This window comes from Mus pahari, chromosome 3, assembly GCF_900095145.1.
Source record: "Mus pahari chromosome 3, PAHARI_EIJ_v1.1, whole genome shotgun sequence".
Classification (NCBI taxonomy): domain Eukaryota; kingdom Metazoa; phylum Chordata; class Mammalia; order Rodentia; family Muridae; genus Mus; species Mus pahari.
The window spans coordinates 12,332,006-12,351,988 of NC_034592.1; positions in this window are offsets into that span (position 1 = coordinate 12,332,006).

The following is a 19,983-nucleotide window of genomic DNA, read 5'->3' on the forward strand; positions in this document are numbered from 1 at the left end:
GTGTGTGTGTGTGTGTGTGTGAGAGAGAGAGAGAGAGAGAGAGAGAGAGAGAGAGAGAGAGAGAGAGAATATGGGCATGAGTGTTTGTGAATGAGAGTGCCCACGTGCCTGTGTCTGGGAGGAGGCTGAGATGAGTCAGGGTCCCACACATCCTGGCTTTGATCTTGCTATGTAACAAAATGACCTTGAAGTTCGAACCTTCCTGTTTCTACCTCACAGTGCTAGAATTACAGGGGTGGGCTAGCCACAGGGCTGGGGTTCTAACCCACCACTCTCTGTGCGCTGGGCCATGTCTCCAGCTCTCTCTCTCTCCTTCTCTAGAAGGTGGCTTTTGATGTGGAAGAGCTTCTGATTTTGACGAAACATGGTTTGTCTGTCACTCTGTTGTCTTCGCGTGGTGTCGGGTTAGGGTCATGGAGTCTCCCTGTTTCCTTCTGAGGACTTTATCATTTCCACAGCCTTGATTTGGCCTCATGTTTACTAAAGATCATTGAAGACTTGTAAGGAACCCTTCTCCACACAGACATCCTGCGTCTGCCCGCCTCACCTGCCCCCCTTTGCCCCCTCGCTGATGCACATGGTATCCACCACTTTGTCCCCATTGTCCCTCTCCTGGCTTGTGCATCCCTCTCACACAGAATTTTTGATTTTTGATAACTTCCTCGGTGCAGTGAAATGTTCCTGTCTCATTCATTTTCTGTATTTTGACTCCACAGCTGGAAGCAGCCACTCCTCCCCAAAGGTCTGACTCCTCTCCTCAGAACAGACACTGGAAAACTGGCAGCCAGAGAGGCTCTCAGCCACAGGAGTTTGTCTTGTTTCCAGGCCTCAGCGATGGGCAGAGTGGTGAGAGACATCTTTGTTTAAAACGCAGTCTAGGGCTGGAGGAGTCGCTCTGTCTGGCAGGGTGCTTGCCCAGTGTAGCGTGCAACCCTGGATGCCCAGAATGACAGAACCCAAACTTGGTGCTGCTCACCTGTAATCCCAGAACTGGGGAGACAAAGACAGGAGGTAAGAAACTTAAAGTAGGGGCCAGCCTGGGCTACATGGTACCTGTCTCCAAATTTTTAAAATAATCAGGATGGTGGTACAATTCTTTAATCCCAGTACCCAGGAGAGAGAGAGTCAAGTAGATCTCGCTGAATTCGAGGCCAGTCTGATTCATATAGTGAGTTCCATACCAGTCAGAGCTACCCAGCGAGAGATCCTGTCTCAAAAGACCAAAATTACTTAAATAAATAAAAACAGTGTACATTAATTCAAATTTTCTATTCAGATTTGGACATTTTTTAATAACATCCTTAATTTAATTCATATTCTCTTCCTCTTAGCTCCAAACCCCAGTGCCCCTACCATCAACAAAATTATCCATAGTCAAGGCTGTAGAAATGTTGAGGCAGCTAAGAGTATTGGCTTCTCTGGCAGAGGACCCGGGCTTGATTCTCGGAATCCACATGACAGTACACAACCATCTGTAACTGCAGTCTCAGGGCACCTGACGCCTGCATCTGGCATGAATGTGGTGCCCAGACACACATGCAGGCAAAGCATCTACATACAGAAAATAAATGAATTTAAATCCTTAATACTGAGGAAAATGGATTAAGCAAGATGGCATGGTGGACAAAGATGCTTACAGGCAAGCCAGACAACCTTGAAACCGCAGCACCCACAAAAAAGAGCACAAACTCCCATAAGCTGCCCTCAGACCTCACACTAGTTCTATGGCATGTGTACTTGTATGTGTACTCTCTGTCTCTGTTTCTCTGTCTGTCTGTCTGTCTGTCTGCCTCTCTCATACATACACACACACACACACACACACACACACATACACACACACACACAAAAATCATTAAAAAGTTTCAGCATGGCAGGATCAATAAATACCATCACCAACACTGATATTTGTGGGTATTAGTGTGTGTGTGTGTGTGTGTGTGTGTGTGTGTGTGTGTGTGTGTGATGGGAGGAGGGGTGCATTGTGCCACAGAAGCACATATGAAGGTCAGAGAAAAATAACCCTAACTGCTGATCCTCACCTTCTACCCTGAGACAGGGTCTCTCTGTTGTCCATCAGGGAAACTGAGCCAGTGGGAACCCACTGGCAAGCACAGTCTAGAATGACATGAGTTTTAGGGATTCATATCAGGTCCTCTCAAGAACTTATCCACGGAGCCATCTCTTCAGCCTTTCTGGGTGTCATTTTTTTTAAAGCTTTATTTATTTATTATATGTAAGTACACTGTAGTTGTCTTCAGACACTCCAGAAGAGGAAGTCAGATCTCGTTACAGATGGTCATGAGCCACCATGTGGTTGCTGGGATTTGAACTCAGGACCTTCGGAAGAGCAGTCGGGTGCTCTTACCCACTGAGCCATCTCACCAGCCCTCTGGGTGTCATTTTATGATTAGTATGTGTGTAGTGTATGTATGTGGACACCTGTGCCACAGTGGGAAGTCATAGGACAATTTTGTGGAGTTGGTTTTCTCCTTGTACCTAGGTTTCAGGGATCAAATTCAATTTGCCATGATTGTACAGCAGATGTTTTTACCCACTGAGCGATCTTACCCACATGTGTCGCTTACTGCTTTAGCAGTGAATTGTTTCCGGCCTCTCAAAATAATCTTTCTCCATTTGCTGGTGGTCATTTTCTTCAGGTCTTTGGGGATTGCTTTTAAAGTTTAATTTTGTTTGTAACTAAATACAATATTTGTACTGTTCCTTAAGTGTATCTGTAAACAAAATGTGCTGCAGGCCCCAGGATTCGGGGCTGGTGGGAACAAAGGTTGATACCAATTGACAAAGTAGACAACCCTGAGTGTGTGAGAGGGACAGTGGGGCAGCCTTACCTGCTGGTATTACAGGTGGCCAGATGGGACAGAAGGATCATCCTTGGCCTCTTCATCATGCCATACCACAAGTACAGAGTTGGGACCTGTTCCCATCTAAGCCCCATCTGTCTACCAAGGGACCTCAAGCCCACTGGGTCCCTTAGTCACGCTTCATGAGAGACGGCTTGCCCTTCCCTGGCAGACCCAGAAGAAGCCAGGAAAGATTCTGGGATATGTGCACCCCAGCAGTCCCTGGTCATGTATCTGCAGCTCTGTGCCCAAGTTGGGGCTGGTCGCTGCCTCTCTGTAAACAGTACCCTCGAGGCCCAACAACAAGCCAAAGGCGTGCTCAGGCACTTCAGTGTACGAGTCATTCAAGCAGGTATCATCAGCTGCTGCCAGGTGGGTCCTGAATGCCCATCCCCCCAAGTGGGAAGCACCCTGGCAGGTTGGCAAGAACCGGTGTGTCCCTGGGTGGTGGTGGCCATGTGTGCTCTGAGTTTCTGTCCGTGGGAGCAGTGGCCACAAGTCATCCCCCATCCCTATCTAGACACCTGCATACAGGCTGCATGTCAGGGAAGTCACTACAGCCTGGGTCAGTATTTTTACAGAATTCCAACTAGGCCAGCATGACCAAGGTAGCGGCCCCCATGGCCACTGGTTTGGGGAATTTACTCTGGCCCTTGAGGGGCTTCTGGGATGAACCAAGAGAACGTGGCTCAAAGTCTTCAGGTTTTCAGGACCTGGAGGACCTCCAGCACACACAACTGTTGAGTACATACTGGAGCCCTCTTCCCACCTGTGAAGGAGGGAGAGCATCTTCTGCCTCGCAGATGTAAGGGGCCTGATCCTGCTGGTCTGGACTTGGGTTCTTGTGTGTGAATTCTCCCTAGAGAGCAGTAAGGAAGCTCCAAGTAATGATATTTGTCTTAGACCCTGGACTTGAAAACCTTCTATGGGAGCAAGTAGTCTGAGTCCCTCAGGTGGCCATTAACAGGTTCCCTACCCACCTCCCTGGCTCAACAGGACAGAGTTCAGTCCCACTTCCCAGACTTGGGCAGACTAGCTCACCTGGCTGGTGAGGGACCAGCCAGAACCGGTTCCTCTCCTCCTGCAGCTTGGTCTGTGTTTCTGGACTTGGCAGTCTCCTATAGTGCTCAAGGTATTCAGGGTGAGAAACATTCTTCAGGCTCCTGGAGCCCCTGCCCCTGCGAGCTGGGATGCAAGCCCCTGCCCCTGCGAGCCGGCCTGCTAGCCTCACTGCCCCACAGGGACAGGCTCCCGCCATGGCACTTTGGTGCAGGGAGGAAGTGTGTTCCCAACCTTTTCCTTCAGCGTTGAGCTCCAGGGGCGACAGGAACCACGTCTGTCCGCTGCCTCTCTTTGTCTGAGCTCTGCCCGGCAAGTGTTTTAAAGACCCCAGGATGTCCGGGACGCCTGGGGAGGCATTTTAATGAGCTTTTCAGAACCTCCGCTGCTGCTTTTTCTTGAGAAAACAGGAAGTTGGGTAGCTGGGAGGAAACCCCTACTGGATCCAGAGCCGTGTGCAGGCAACAGCCTGCTGTCTGGATCTGCCCAGTGATCTTCAGACTTGAAGCCAGTCCTCGGCACCTATGCATGGACAATGTGTAGAGACACAGAGCAAGCCCACAGCCTGAGCAGAAAGACAAATTTAAACCTAAGGACAGGTTCTGAGAGGTAACTTGGGGGCAATGTGGCAACCTGATCAGGGACCAGCAAATACCTAGCCAGAAGGAACAGCAACTGGCTATCCCGGACAGAGAATAAGCATGGTGCAAGCGCAAGGTGGAGAGCAGCGTGAGGGCTTTGGTTACAGATGCTGTGACGGGCTCTCGGGACCTTCTTGGAGGGACCATTCTCGAAAGTGAGGCAAAGCATGGAGAAGACGCTCATAGGCTGCTTCGGTCCTCGTCCAACTGCCCAGCTGTGACTCCCTCCAGCCCCATCCCTGATCCCATACCCAGCCTTGGGCACCCCAATAGGAGCTCATGCTACTGCCCTGGTCAGGGAGCAGAGCCCGCTACGGAGCCACACTAGAAGAGGAACACATAGACGACTCAAGTGACTGAGATCAAGACCCTTGTTTGTGGAAGAAACAGCCTTTAAAAGTATTCATCGGGGTTCACAGGGACTCACAGGTCAATAGTAGGCGTCCAGTGAGTAGGATCAAAGTCATTGAGGAGCAGCCATGAAGATGCTGGGCATAGAGGGCAAGCAGACCTTGCTTTGCACAAGTGTATCTTCTATAGATGGCTCTGATGTTCAGGCTACAGTCCAGAGGCCTGTATGCAAGCCAACTTCTAGGTCTAGAATCCTACGAGACTCTCAGGGCTTGAAGGATTGGGGCCCTAGGCCATAAGGCTGTGTCTCAGTATGCATACTGGGGCATTGTTCCCAGTTCTGCGCAGGCCTTGGGCCACATCCTCACTGCCCTTTTCAGGAACCCTTCAGCGGCAGCACTCCCAGACGACCTGGGATCTTGACCAGAGCAGGCAGCTTGGAATGCCATGGACATCACATACTTAAACACGTGCACCAGCTACCCTGATACCCTGTCCCAGTGGCCAGTGAAGAGCCTGGGACAGTGTCTCAAGGTGAAGCAAAAGAGACTGTATAGGGGCTGTCTTCAAAATGGCTGCAGACCCCTGCTGTGACCACACACACACACACACACACACACACACACACACAGCTTCAGCCATGGAGAAAAGTACATACAATTCTTGCCTAAGCAGATTCCCAGAGCCCCCAGCCTGGCTTCTGGAAGTATGTGTCTTCCATGTTGAACCTGGCCCACAAGACCCCAATTCAGCCCTTGGATTGGTGGGAGCTGGCCACCTCCCTGGAGAGTCTCCAGTAACACATCTCTTTTTCTTCCTTTGGCTATTTTGATGCTATTCTCAAAGGGGAAACGCCTCTTTTGACAGGCAATATTCCCTGGCTGGTGCAGGAGGCTCAAGGAGGAGCTGAGCAGTTATGATTGTAGAATCAGGCTGTGTTACCACACTGCAGTCTGTGTGGGAGGAAGAGTCCTGGGTCAGAGGAGACCCAACCTGGAGCCAGAGGGGGCTGGGGCATGAGAGAGCGTCTCCCGGGGAAGTCACAGCCTTGGAAGCTGAGTGACAGTGGGGGTCATGGCTGAAGCTGTCCATTAGCAATGTCTCTCAGAGGGACATTCCCAGTACTGTCTACCATGAGAAAATATTTTATCAAAGAAATTTGAGTTTTAAAAAATAAGCTAAACATGAACCGCTGAAATGGCTTGGCGTAATATCTATTTTTACTGTCCCTTTGGTTCCCTGACCCGTGCTTAGGGAATGGACTGTGGCCCTGTGAGGGTATGTTTTGGAAGAGTGACATCAAGCCTTCGGAAGTGTGTGTCCCAAGAGGCCAGTGACCCTGCCACCTCAGGGAGCTTTCAGGCAGAGCCAGCAGAGGGCTTTCCCCACCACTGAAAGGAGCCATAGTTGGTGAAACAGGCTTTAAGGGTCCAACCAGGAACTTTGAACAAGAGGGTGTCCTCAATGGAGATGCCAGGGAGAATATGTTCCCTGCCCCAGCCTCCACACACAGGCGCAGACTCCTGCCAGCTCTAACTGTACCCTGTAGAGGACCTGAGGTCCCTCTTACCAGTGCCTATCCTGACAGAAGACTCAGGAATCTACAAGAAGCAGAGCCAAGTTAGGAGTCTCATCAACCGGGGATGCAGGAGAAGCCTGACCAAATCATCCTGTGAGGTGTCTACAGGGCCAGGGACAGCCTGAGAGGCGGCTAAGGCCCCGCGGTGAGGGGCCAGGGCCAGGGACAGCCTGAGAGGCGGCTAAGGCCCCGCGGTGAGGGNCCAGGGCCAGGGACAGCCTGAGAGGCGGCTAAGGCCCCGCGGTGAGGGNCCAGGGCCAGGGACAGCCTGAGAGGCGGCTAAGGCCCCGCGGTGAGGGTCCAGGGCCAGGGACAGCCTGAGAGGCGGCTAAGGCCCCGCAGTGAGGGTCCTAGAGAGTGTAAGACATAGATAGGGCTTCATGAAAGTTAGGACCTGGACCGCCCCCAGGCTCAGGGTGCACATGGAGCAGTGGCTTCAGCACTTTTAAAAGCCCTGGGTCTCAGAGACCAACCTAAGTTCTTTCCAGGTAGCCCCCAGGAGACTAGACCTGGCCTCTGCTGGGGAAAGACCTGGCTTCTGGTGGCACAGAGTAGGCCCCAGCCACTTTAGGAAAGCTCTTGGCACTGTTGGGCCCATGTGGGGCAGATATTCATCTCCCTTTCACTGAAGAATTTATTCCTGTGTCCCATTGCCACCCCAAAACCTCAGACTTCACGGCATGGGGCAGGCCTTCCCGAATCTTAGTCCTCCCCAACCCCCCGCGCCAACAATGTCATGAGAGTCCCTAGAGACGACTCATGTTTTTAACAAAGCTACCTGGAGGCATCCTCCATGGTCTGTCCTACTCTCCCCCCCCCCCCCATGAGTTGTCTAGGCCGAGGGATCCTTTGAGCACATCTGGGAGGGCTGGTTGAGACAGTTGGGCCACCCTGACAACAGTAGGCATACAAGCTGCCCGCGATGGTGCCAGTTATAACATCAGCCTCAGAAGTGGAGAAATGGGGAAGAGAAACAAATCCTAGATAGATAGGAGGGTTCCTTCTGACCCGGTGACCTTTCCCAGGACTCAACCACGGTCACTCAGAACCATTATACTGCGCGCTAGTGTCCTCAAGCTGAGGTAAGAGTCAGTGGGCACTTGGGAGACAGAGCCAGGCAGATCTCTGTAAGTTCAAGGCTAACCTGCTCTACATAGCAAGTTCCAGGACAGCCAAGACTATAAAGAGAGACCCTGTCTCAAGACAACAAGACTCAGTAGGCAGGGTAGGAGAGACAGTTCAGGGGTTAAGAGCACAGAGGCCCCAGGTTCAATACCTAGTGCCATCCTTATGGTGACTCAAAACCATCTGTAACTCCAATTCCAAGGAACCTCCTCTGGTCTCTGTGGGCACCAGGCACACGTGATACAAAGATATACATGCAGGCAAAACATCCATTCACATAAAATTTAAAACAAAAATGAAAAGAGGGCAGGCATCAAGCAGAAGACCCTATCAGTGCCCCCAAATAATGTCCACTAGCCAGACATATCAAAAGCCAGCTTCTAAGTCCCCACTCTCCCTGTGCTCTCGACACTAGGAAGGAAAGGGAGTTTGGGGCCTCTCAGAGCCTCTGACCAGGAAGATCTGCCCTCCACAGGGCGTGAGCACAGTGTTTCCCTCATCCCCACTGTGGCCAAACTGCTGAGATCCCAGAATCCAAGAGAGCTTGCCCAACACGGAAGGCCCACTGCCCTCAGTGGTGGCTGAGCCTAGCCTCCAGACACTCACTCTGATGAAGGAAGGAAGAATCCCTTGAGACTGAAAATAAAGAAGTGAGGTTGGAAGGGATAGGAAGAAAGGCCTGGGGGAGTGCCGAGGGTGACAAGGCCAGGCCTGCTGTGCCCTGTTACTGTGCCACTGGGGCACATCCTGACCTGGATGGACAGCTGATGCAGGCAGACACACAGACTGCTTCTACCAGCACAGGGCCCCGGGTCAACCCAGAAATGACACAGCTCACTGACAGGTACATCTGGGGTCTCTCGAACCCTCCCAAGCCAGTTCTGTCCAGGAAATGTCCATGGCCGCTTTAAGGAGAGCCTCTCTAGGACTCTGGGATATGGGTCTGTAACAAGGCAAAGGTCACATGTCCACCACGCTGACAGTCTCTGTACCGGGTCTCCCAACTACTCAGCTCGGGCAGTGGGAAGCCCTGGAGCGGTCCAAGTGGCTGCCTTTGGTCGAGCCCCTGTGAATCAATGTGCTGCTTCTGATAGTTTGATGCCACCACCCCCTCACAATCCTCAGCCATTCTTGGTGGGTCTCTCTCTCTCTCTGGTCCCCTACTTCAAATCTGAGACCCCTGCCCGCATAACTGCCTGGCAAGGAATTATTTGGGGTCTACCACCTGCTGCGGGTGATGGCCCGGGTGGGGAGCCACCCCCTGACCCATAATGGGCAGTGCCCAACCCTTGGAAGCCAGGGCAGCCTGCAACGCGTACCCCTGCGACTGGGGCGGGAAGGCAGTGGCGGCCGTTTGCTTTTGAATCCCCGCCGGCGCCCTGAGTGGCCCTTTCAAAGGCAGTGACGGGGGCGGGGGCCGTTCCCAGGCGCGCCCCGCCCGCCCTGCGCCCCTCCTCCCGCTTTCCCACGCCCGCCCGTCCGGCGCGTTCTCACGGCCGCTGCCCATCCCCCGTCTGGGAACCTCCTGCTCCGTGCAAGGACTAGGGGGCGGGGGGGGGGGCGGGGTGGTGCCCAGGAACACCGGGAGAAGTGAGTCGGGACCTGTGGGGAGAGAGGCACCCCGGGGCTTGGAGAAAGCAGCCTCCAGCACCAGCGAGAAGGGCACCCTAGAATCTTGGGAGATGGAAGAGAAGAAGGACCTACCGGGGGCCATAGCCCAGAAAGAATGGCGTTCCAGGGACTGGGGCGGGGCCTCAAGAAGTGGGGGGTGGGTATTTCGTTTGTGAACTGGGTGGAGAGGGGGAGCCCCTGCCAGGCCTGGGAGGAGGCGTCCTGTGTGGCCCAGACCCTGTTTTATTTCTCTGACAAGAGTGGCCCGGGGCAGCAGAGCCTCAGTCTTCAGAGGCTCCAGTCTCCACCTACACTCACTGTCTTGCGCCTGCGCTGACCACTGACGAGGACGAGGACGAGGACGGGGCTCCTAAAGCCTGACCAGCTTTAGCAGATGCAGATTTCTTCTAGATAAGAATTCCTGAAAACAAAGTTTCCCCCAGGGCTGGAGATGGAGCTTAGTCGGTGCAGCGCTTTCCTGACAGGAAGAAAGCCCAGCCCCAGTACAAGCCCTCCCTCCTCTCTCCTCCCCCTCTCCCCTCCCCTCCTCCACACCAAGCACTGCATAAACCCCGTCTCTGTAATCCCTGCACAGGAGGATCAAAAGTACAAGGGTATCCTCAACTAATCAGCAAGGACCAACCAGGGCTACCTCAGACCCTGGTTTTTGTTTTTCTTTTCTTTAAGATGGCTCACACTTTACCTGGGTTCATTTGTAAGGGACAGTGTTTTGCTCTTGAAGGAAGCTGAGAACCTTGGGCTGTGTATGGCCCATTGTCCAGTCCGTGGGTCTTACAACTTGAAGCACCCATGAAGTGTACTGAACTTTAGGTTCACATGCTGATGGACAGACAAGGCGGGCCACTAGCTCTCAAACCTGGGAGTCAAATGGCCCAACCTGTAAGACCCTGGCCCCCACGACTTAGGCCTAAGAGCCCAGAGAAGACTGAGGAAAGGGTCCCACTACAGGGTCATGGCCCCAGGGTCTGCTTTCCAGTGAGGTAAGCAAGACTGGGCCTAATTCCCTTGCTGGGAATCAGTGTTAATACTGTAGGCAGGTGCAGGGTCAAGAGAGGAGGTCAGACCCTGATGCTGGCCTCCCCTAGTGTAGGATGTGCAGTCAGTCACATGGACTTCCATATGTAGCCCTGCACTCCCATGTAGACATCAAGCTGACTGTGTTGTTCAGTAGTCAAGTGCTTGCCCTAGCATGTGCTTGAGACCCCAGTTTCCATAGGAGAAGGGAAATAGTGGCCCTGGGTCACAGTTCTTTTGAGATTCTGAAGCACCCTTGTCCTTCATCCCATTCACCCTGCCTTCCTGGGAGACACACCAGTGTTCCCTTCCTGACAGCCCTATAGCCCTACAGTCTGAGCACCAAAGTACCAGCTGAGCCCAGCTGTCCCTGACCCCTGAGGGGACCCTCACCAGGAAGGCAGAGGCACATCCCCACCGCCCATCCCCCACTTGTCTGTGGAGACATTGTCCCAGTTGCACAAAAGGACTGGGCAGCCGGTAGGTGGGGGAGGGGTCAGACCCGTGGGAACTGCCCTTCCTCAGCCAGGGGGCAGGACAGGGGCCAGAGGGCAAAGCCCTTGCCAAGGGCTGCCATCTTCACCGGCTCCAAACACTCATGCCCTAGGGGTGAGCCCTCCCACCCCAGTAGACAGCATAACTTACCACATAAAAATGGTATGACATTATGAGTAGACTTTAGACAAATCCTCCACACACCTAAGTGGGCTTTTCCATATCCCCAGGGTCCTGGGACCCAGACCCTTCTGTCTATCCTTAGCCTGATGCCAGCAGAAAATCAGTCATGCTGTTAAGCTCCTGAGTGTGTTTGTCAAATCTGGCTCAGCAATCAACTCATTTCCCTTGAGAGGGAGTATGAGCAGGTGACTCTTAGATCACATTAGGGCCTGAGGTTCCCAGGATGTCCTGGGAAAGAGAGGTGTGAAGCCGAACCAGGCTAACACCTCACTGCTTTCCCCGGGTCCTGCCCCACCCTGTCTAGCGAGGTGTCAGGCCATCTGTCGAGAAAGTCCCTAGGAACATGTCAGAGGGGCACGTAAGGCTACAATCAAAACCCATGGGACTTGGCAGCAGCACCGGTACCCCTCGCCCAGGAGCTATCCCAATTCCCTTGCCAGGGTGGGTGTGTCCAGGTGCTGCATCTGCTATTGACTTCCTGCCAGACAGTGGGGTGTGAGCTGCTCACTTCCTCTCCGTTCCTTTATGCGTTGCCATTCCCAGACTGTGGGAAATGGACAGAAGTGGCTGCCACTCTGGAGTGTGTGCTCAGTGTGCAAGCTCCAAGTATCTCCTGGCGAGGGTTAGGGGTGACAGAGCTTCTGAGCCAAGCCTATAGCTGGCCTGCCAGTGGGGTGGGGACAGTGGGGATGCCCAGGCCAGGGTACCCCCCAGACAGACCTCTCCCAGCCCCTTTGTGAGGCCTAAGTCCGGCTGGCAGGGGAAGCACTGGCCTCAGGTCTGACCAAGTTGGTATGCACCTGCCCCCTTTGTTCAGAGGCAGGAGGTCCTAAGAAGATTCCCCTGATTTCTTGGTCCCTCACCCTATTCCCTAGACTTGGGGAGAAACCCCTTACAGGCCATCTGGTCACCCATCCTGTCCCCGGCTGGTAGGTGGGGCACAGACCTCATAGCTGTGCCAGGTACCTGCTGGGCAGGGAGAACGGGCTGTGGGAATCACCGGGGCGGCCTGCCTGTAGGAGGCAAGCTCCGGTCACCTCTGCCTACCCCCACAGATGCCTGGATCAGTTCCCATTAGCAAAGGCTCCCAACCTGACAGGCCACCACTTGCTGCCCTGCACCTTGGGGCACATGGCTCCCAACCCAATTCTGGAAGGACCAGGGCCCATGCCCCACTCTTCCCTCAGTCCCCCACGACATAAGGCATGGGGCCTCAGGAATGCCTGGGGCTGGAGGACGTTTGAGAGGCTAATGGCCTCTTCAGGTTTGGATTCTGTTGCCTTTGACGTAGGGAAGGCCTGGTGGACTCTGGGGAAAGAGCAGAGCCACCTAAAGCTGCCTTTCCAGCTCTGCCCGTGCCCACTGCCCTGGCTTAAGGCCTTTTCCTGAGCTTACTCCCTATGCTTGCCATGTCTGTGTGCCATCTGTCTACTTGGGGGGACACAAGGGGGCAAGCATCCCTGTAGGCACAAAATCCTCGCTCGTGGCCCATATACCAAGTAGGCATAAGGACAAGTGGTCACCCGGGCATACATGGTCTTGGGGCAGTGCTGGACAACTGTTGTGACTGTGACAGCTCTGGATCCTTCAGCCATGATCACCCTTATGACATCAGCTAACAGGAGGCCTACTCACGGTACCACCCTAGCACTCCGGGAATAGATCCCCACCCAACAATCTCTCCTTCAGTCGGAGGAGCAGGCAGATGGTGCCCCAGATGGAGCTACAGGGTAGTTCTGTGTGTTTCAGGCTCTTGTTGCATACCCTGGAGGCCACAGGAGAGGCTGTGACTGCTTGAAGGATCAGTGTACACCTCCTAGGAGCCATCTTGGGGCACACCTGAATGAGCTCTTTTTCTCATTCTTGCCAGGTTTTGCAGAGAGCAAAGTCAAATTGGCGTCTGGCTGTGGCTCCATAAGTGCCAGTACCCAGCTAGTGGCCCAACAAGGCAGCAAACCATGGGCAAACCATGGCTGTGGCTCGGGGCTTACCAGCAACACTCACAGGCAGAAGAACCCTGAGTCAGAGCACTGTTGGTACCTCACAGCTGCCAAGAGACTCCTGGGACAGAGCAGTCGGGAGCCTTCCCAACTTCTCCTGCCCTCCCACACCCTCTAGGTATTCTTCTCTACCTGTCAGCCAGAGCTGAACTGATCTAGGTTCAGGCCTTTGCTCAGCCTGAACACCCCCCCCCCGACCCCCACAGGATCCAGTGACATCCCAGAGTTGAGGCTCCTGGCTTCACACTAGTGGAGAGGCAATATAAGGATCCTGGTGTGGAGCCTTGGGCAGTTTGGGAGAGTCAGTGGCTACAAACCTCCTCTCTGCAAACAGGAGGATGTTGGGCTCCCAAGAGCCAGGAACACTCGGCATGGGGCTAACTTCTCCAGGAATGGTCACTATCTTAATGGCCTAGTGTGTACTTGGTCATGATGGCCCTGGTGGCTGGTCCTCTTCTGGGCTGCAAGCCTGAAGGTGGAGGGCGGCTACTGTGAACAGTGCAGAACTGGCTTTTCCAGACCAGGCGGGGGCAGGTTTCCCTGGGCCCCACAAGGGTGACAGCAAGGCCCAAGAGCGGGCAATGGGCCGTGGGAAAACCAGCACTCGTGGTTCCCGAAGGTGGGGCCAGGTCCTTGTGGACAGCACCAGGCGCTTGCACGGTGGTGACTCAGCATGAGCGGGTTGCCTCACCCAGACTGTACACCAGGCCAGATCCTAGGAGGGCTAGAAGCACAGAGGACATGCGGCCTTTAATCTACTGCAGGACACGATAGAGCAGAACAGGGACCTCTGTGGTGGTAGAGACTCAAGTGCCCACCAACCCTCCAGCCTTCCCCAGCCTGGCCTAGGCAGTGACTTCAGGCAGATGCATGGCTCTCTACTTGCACAGCTGCTCCAAGGAAGTCCCTATACCCAGAGACCAGGCAGGTTGAAGGGATGGGGACAAAGGAGGTGCCCTCCATGAGTAAGGGGAGTCATTGTGGGAAAGATGGGAGCCGGAGCAAAGGCAGGACAGGTCCTAGCTCCCTACCAGCCCCAGCCCAGGCCTCTGGCCAGCGGGGGCTGCAGAGCTGAAGTGGCGGCTAAGCCACAGGTAATGCAACCTTGTGGTGTCGAAAGGCCCGTGGGAAAAGGATGTGTGGGTGGGGCAGGTGCCGCCTAGCATGGCACACCCTGAGGCTCCAAATGTGTTCTTCCAGGACACCTGCCTGGCTCACCCAAAGCCCCCAAGAGGGGTGGGGCACCAGCATGATCACTAGAGAGCAAGCTGTCAGTCACCTCCCTGTAGCCCTCCTTTGTGACTCAGGGACCCTACCTCCTTTCAGTTGCTCTGACACGCAGAAGTACATACTTCCATAGACATATACATGCCTGCCCAGGACTCCCACCCAGCTTATCCTGAAACTCAAACTCATTTATTTGTGTAGGTAGCAACCAGTCGGAGGTCATGAGAAGGCTCATCTGGGATTAAGTCCTACCTTCTTTGTCCTGGTCAATGGTAGTAGTCAGGTTAACAGGCACAGGTTAACAGGTTTGGAGCTGGGGTATAACAAGGAAGTCCTAATAGGCCTTAACTGGACCCTCAGATGCCCTAGAAGGCCATTGCATATCCAAGGTCCCAAAAAAGATCCAAAGTGGGGTTTGTTCTTGACCCACCATGGACTTCAGGGTCACAGCAGACCCCTGTAGCTTTAGCAGCTATTCCAGATGTTATAAATATAGACAGCGAGCAGAGGATCCAGGGAAACCTACAGCTGGTCACAGTGGCCCTTCATCTCACACATGAGCCAGGAGGGTGCAGACCTGGCCGTTCCCTAAAGGTCCTGGGTCTGGAGGTGAGCTAGGCAGTTTCCAAGGCCTTGGGAAATGGAAGAGGAAGCTCATGGCCCAGAGAGGCCAAAAGTGAAGAAGGGCTCCTGAGGACCAGACAGTACGTAGGCTGGAGACAGGCCCTGTGCCCTAAACTTAAATGGAAAGTGACAGGCCTGTGTGCATATCAATTCATAGAAACAAAGGGTATGGCTGACTCAACCACAGAGGAGTGCTGAGTGTCCCAGCTTCCCGGTCTGCAGGGTCAACTGCATGGGGAATAGGCCACTGGGCTACAGCCCTTACCTTGCGCACCGTTCTTCACACGCTTGGTGAGGAAGCTCACAACTACAAGTACGTGGGTTTGGAGTTGGGGCATAGCAAGGAAGTCCTAAGCATGACTCGACACCTTTCAGCTGCCCAGGCCTAGAGACCAGAGAGTTGGTGGAGCAACTGATAGAGCTCAGTGGTGATCAGGGGACTGGAGCAGAACAGGCAAGGGGATCCCTGAAGTAGATGGGGGTCTGGGGGTCCTTCAGAGGTTGACCTTCCTGGGGACTGGCATGGTAAGGGTGGAGGCCCAGTGGCCTGTTCCTAATGCAGTTGACCCTGGACTAAAAAGCTGGGACACTCAGAATCCCTTTGGAGTCAAGTCAACCACCCCCTCTATTTCTGTGGGTCTGCAGACTGCTGGATGCATCGCATACTATCACCTGCCTGGCACAGTGACACAGGCCAGTCACTTGCTTTAAGTTCAGGGCACAGAACCTGCCCCTCATTGCAGTGGGTAGGTATATGGACACTTCAGCTGTCTACGTTAGCTCTCAGTTCTCCATAAGTCTCCTGGGAGTAGGTGGAGGGAAACTTTCCCCTTTGGGGATCACAAGTTGTGGCTTGGCAGGTAGCCTCGCATTGAGACCTCCCTCCTGCATTTCCTTGCAAGAGGACAGCTAGATAGATTAGCTGATGTCACAGGGGTCTGCAGAGTAGAAGTGGAGCTAGCTCCACAGGTTGGATGGGAGCAGGTAAGTCAGACAGAGGTCATGATTTCCTCCACCTTGTGGGGAATCACTGTACCCATTCATGTTCTACCTATAGTTGATCTGGGACCTTCTGAAAAGAAATGTTTGACAAACAAATAAAGGGGTCACAGGAGTGGACAGGCTACCCCTCTCGTCTGCTCCCCAGACTGCCTTCAGTTGCTCTCAGTCCTGCAGGAATCCCTCGGCTGGACATTGGCCCCTCTACCCTCTGTTCACAATCTGGCCAGGACCTGCAAAGGCCAGCAAAAACCATCCCCAACGTTTTCTTGAGGCCCTGGGGGCCCCACCCTGGTACTGGCTGATTTCGAAATGGGCTCTTTGGCAGTGGGCTTATCTCTTTATCACTACAAAAGGTCCGCCCCACCCCCACCCACTGGTTCTCAGGCCCCTGGGTCCCTAATCGGCACATCTCATGCCCAGGACTTGTTTCCCAGGGACCTTTGAGCCCTAAGAATGGCCCAAAGTTAAAGTTCCCTGGGGAGGAACCCAGAAGTACCAAGGCTTCTCAGCCTCTGCTCTTTGAACTCTTAGGAGGTGGGGGCAGGGCAGTGAGCCAGGCACTGAAATAACAGAGATTCCGCTCACAGTGGCCTTCTAGGCACAGGTGACTCTGGGCCCCTTAGGACAGTTCCATCAGGCCCTGTCATCTTTGAATGGGCGATGAAGCCACCAGGAACAAGGTCTCAGACGGTACCAGAGGAGTTCCACAGAAGCTGCTAGAGAGAGTGGAACCCTGGGCACAGCTAGTGGGTGGCTTGAGCGACCTGAGAAAGCAGGCACTGTCCCCCTCCTAGACCTGTTCCCAGAGGAGGAGGTAGGGGCAGTGCTGCACCTATGATCCCGCTTGAGACTGGGCAAAGCCAGAGGTCATGTAGGCCAACACTTTAGCTATACTGAGCAATGGCACAGCACTGCGGCTGGAAGGGGTCCTATCTGGCATGCTAAAGCAGCCTTGGCTGCAACATTTCTACTGCTTTTAGCACTGTGGCAAGCTTTTCTGGGATCGCTCCCACCTGGGTCTCACTATCGCACACTTCCACTAGGTCCTGGACAGGGCCCCAACTGCTAGGAGCTAAGCCAAGCCCCCAGCACAACCAGTAGACCTTTTGGAAGACAAGGCAGCCAGAGACAGCTAAACAATAAACCTAAAAATCATTTTGTGATTCAGGCTGTTTGCTTAGTCCATCCCCTATGCCTATGCCACACGTGCCTCACGCTGACACAGACTCCAAAGACAAATGGATTTCTAGATGGCCTTGGATCCAGGCGAGACCCATAAGATCTCTGTCACCCTGGATCAGGCAAGAGTGGCTCTCTGGGGAGAGAGAAGAGCAGCCCTCTGGGAGGCTGGAAGCACTGGCTACCTACTAATACAGCAGGGCTCTCACCCAGGTGATGGCCCCTCCTCAGTCACAATTGCCCAGAAGTAGATGCTGCGCCTTTGCTTTCTGAAGCAGCAGAGGCCCTCACAACCAAAGCTAGCTTCCCTAGAGGATCTGAGGATGCTGATGTCAGGGATCGCAGAGGTGGGAAACCCAGTGGGAACGAAGGGAAAGAGGGGAAGGAAGGGAAGGAAGGGAAGAGAAGGTTGAGGACGGAGGCTCCTGAATTCAGCCAGCCTGCAGCCAACACACTTGGTGTTCTAGTAGCCTGCCACCTCCTCCTTGCTCACTTCCCAGGAATGCGCCACCTCCACCCCTTGCTCACATCCCTTTCCTTTGCTTCCTGCATCAAGCGGAAACAAGCTCAGATTTGGCGGAAGAACCTAACAGATAGATGCCTTCAGGCAACAAGGTCCCAAGCACTATGTCTGCCTAGTGCAGGGAATGCCTACAGATCCAGATGTGTGGAATCAGGACCACGTCTGCCCACTGCCCTCGGAACAGCCCACCTGAGGCCTCCTGAGAGGCCATGACATGCCACTGGTCCAGATGTGCCTGGGATCTGCATCTCAGCCCATTCTGGCTACTGCAACCTGGGTGCCACTCCATAACTGAGGAGCTGGGCAGAGACTGCAGCAACTCCCAGTGTCCCTCTGAGCCACCTCTAAGCCAGACCTTCCACTCAACCTGCTGGGCAGCCTTGCAGCCTGAGCTGAGCATCCCAGGGTTGAAGGGATTGGGCTGGAGTGTTAGCTTCCTCCTTCCCCTAGCTCTATGTCCTCTCCTGGAAGAGTTCCTGACCACATTCTTCCCCACTCCTGGGTTACAAGGACGCAGCAAGGAGCCTTTAATTGCTTCCCAGTACAGCTGTGTCCTAGGCAGCCGCAGGACAAGGGTGAAATGGGAGGAGAAGGCCTGACCATGCTGTCCACCTTGATCCTCGGGACAGCCATGCCCACTGGACCATGTGTTTCCCCTGCCCTTGCCTCCTCTTTCCTGCCCAGCACAGGGCTCACTCGCGCCCGGTGAAGCATTTCCACTTTTGCCATTTCAAGGGGTTGGAGGCTGTTTGCCCCATTCAGGTTCAGGCATTGGAAGCAAGCACCAAATCTAGGAGACTAGTCGCAATGTGCCTTTCTCAGCTGCCACAGAGAGGTTGCCTTGAGGAGTGGGTATAGCCACAGTGTAACAGAGCGGCTATGGTGTCCATCCAGTGTTGGCCTGCTGTGGGCAGGAGCCTGGTCACAGTGTGAGGCCTCCTTCCTCTGCCCTGCCGGCTGGCTGGAGCTCAGTGTTTGTTATTTGATTCCTACCCTCTCTCTTCTACCAGGTGTCTGGGCTGCTGGGAAGAAACACTCTCCTCTTTCCCACGCTCCCCAACACATTTTAATGAATTAGCTGGAAGCCCCGCCCCCCACTGCCCACTGGCCTCCCTCCCCTGCTCAGCGCCTTTAAGGTGGCTGCAGGCCTGGCCCAGCTTTGGCCAGCTGCCCTGTCTGTGCTGTCCTCCTATGGCCTCTCAGATTGCCTGGACTACCCCACCCAGATTTCCCCAGCAGATTCCAGAGCACTCCACACGCCACCCCTTCACAGCACTGCTTTCAGAGCTGCGGGTTCCTAAGCTCCCACCTAAGCAAGAACGGGAGCCGGGCAGGGCTTCTGGAGGGAGGAGGATGCCCTTCCCACTGTCTCCTTCTAGGAATGAGCAGATGGTGGTAGGATGCTCCTGGGCCAGCATTCTTAGGATCAGGCAGGGAATAAAGGTCAGAGTCCAGTATCACAGCCAGAAGGGGGTCTCCTAGCTCTCAAGCAAGCATCACAGACACCGGAGCTTAATACTAGGTCCCCTGAGACTCTCTGGGAGCCCCCTTCCCTCCCTCTCTTTGAAAGCGTGGAACAAATGTCCACCTTTTGGAAGTGTCCTCCAGCAAACACTTGGGTGGTGCTTACTAGAAACCAAATGCCCCACAGCCTTCCCCAAGCCCCTCCCTATCTGAGACAGGAAGGCATGGGTGTGGGCCAGAGCATAGCCGCAGTGCAGTAAAGAAGCAGAAGCCAGCCGGGAATCCTGTAACCATCACCTAAGAAGTCCTTCGGGTCATCCAGCTCTCTCTCAGCCGCACAGTGGTGGTGGCACGTCAGGCACATCTGTCTGTCCTTTGAGCCTGACACAGGGCAAAATGTCCTCAGGATAAGCTTTTACCACGATAAGACTGCCACACCAGCCATGCTATTCTGCAAGAACTAGCTGAGCCTTCCAGCTCTCACAGCCCCTGTGGTGGGGGCCTGGCGTTCCCACACTGAGCTCACACAGGGCCCCTTTGTCTGCCGCCTGCTGCGGATGTCAACAGGACTTTTCTCCCAGGCTCTGTTCTGGGCAAGCATCTTAGATGCCCTTCCTCAGGCCAGACTGGAGCCCACCTAGGTAGGGCCCATCCGGAGACCCATACACCTTCAAGGAACATCCCTGGGCTTGATGAAAGTAAGGCTCTGCTCACCCCGAGGTGTGGTCTCTGATTCCTGCCTGTCTGACGCTTCCAAGCCGACGCATCAAACCACGGGCCAGCCAGGAAGCAGAGCCTGTCCTCCTATGCTCCCAGAACCCCCTTTCTCTCTGTCCACCTTGTTTTGGGTTATTGTTCTGTGACACAGCCTGCATTGGGGCATCAGTCAGAATCCCCAACTGCACCTCAATCTACCTGCACAGTGGAGAGAACCATAAGGGGTCCTCTCAAGATCTTGGAACAGTAGTCAGGCAGTGGTGGCGCACGCCTTTAATCCCAGCACTTGGGAGGCAGAGGCAGG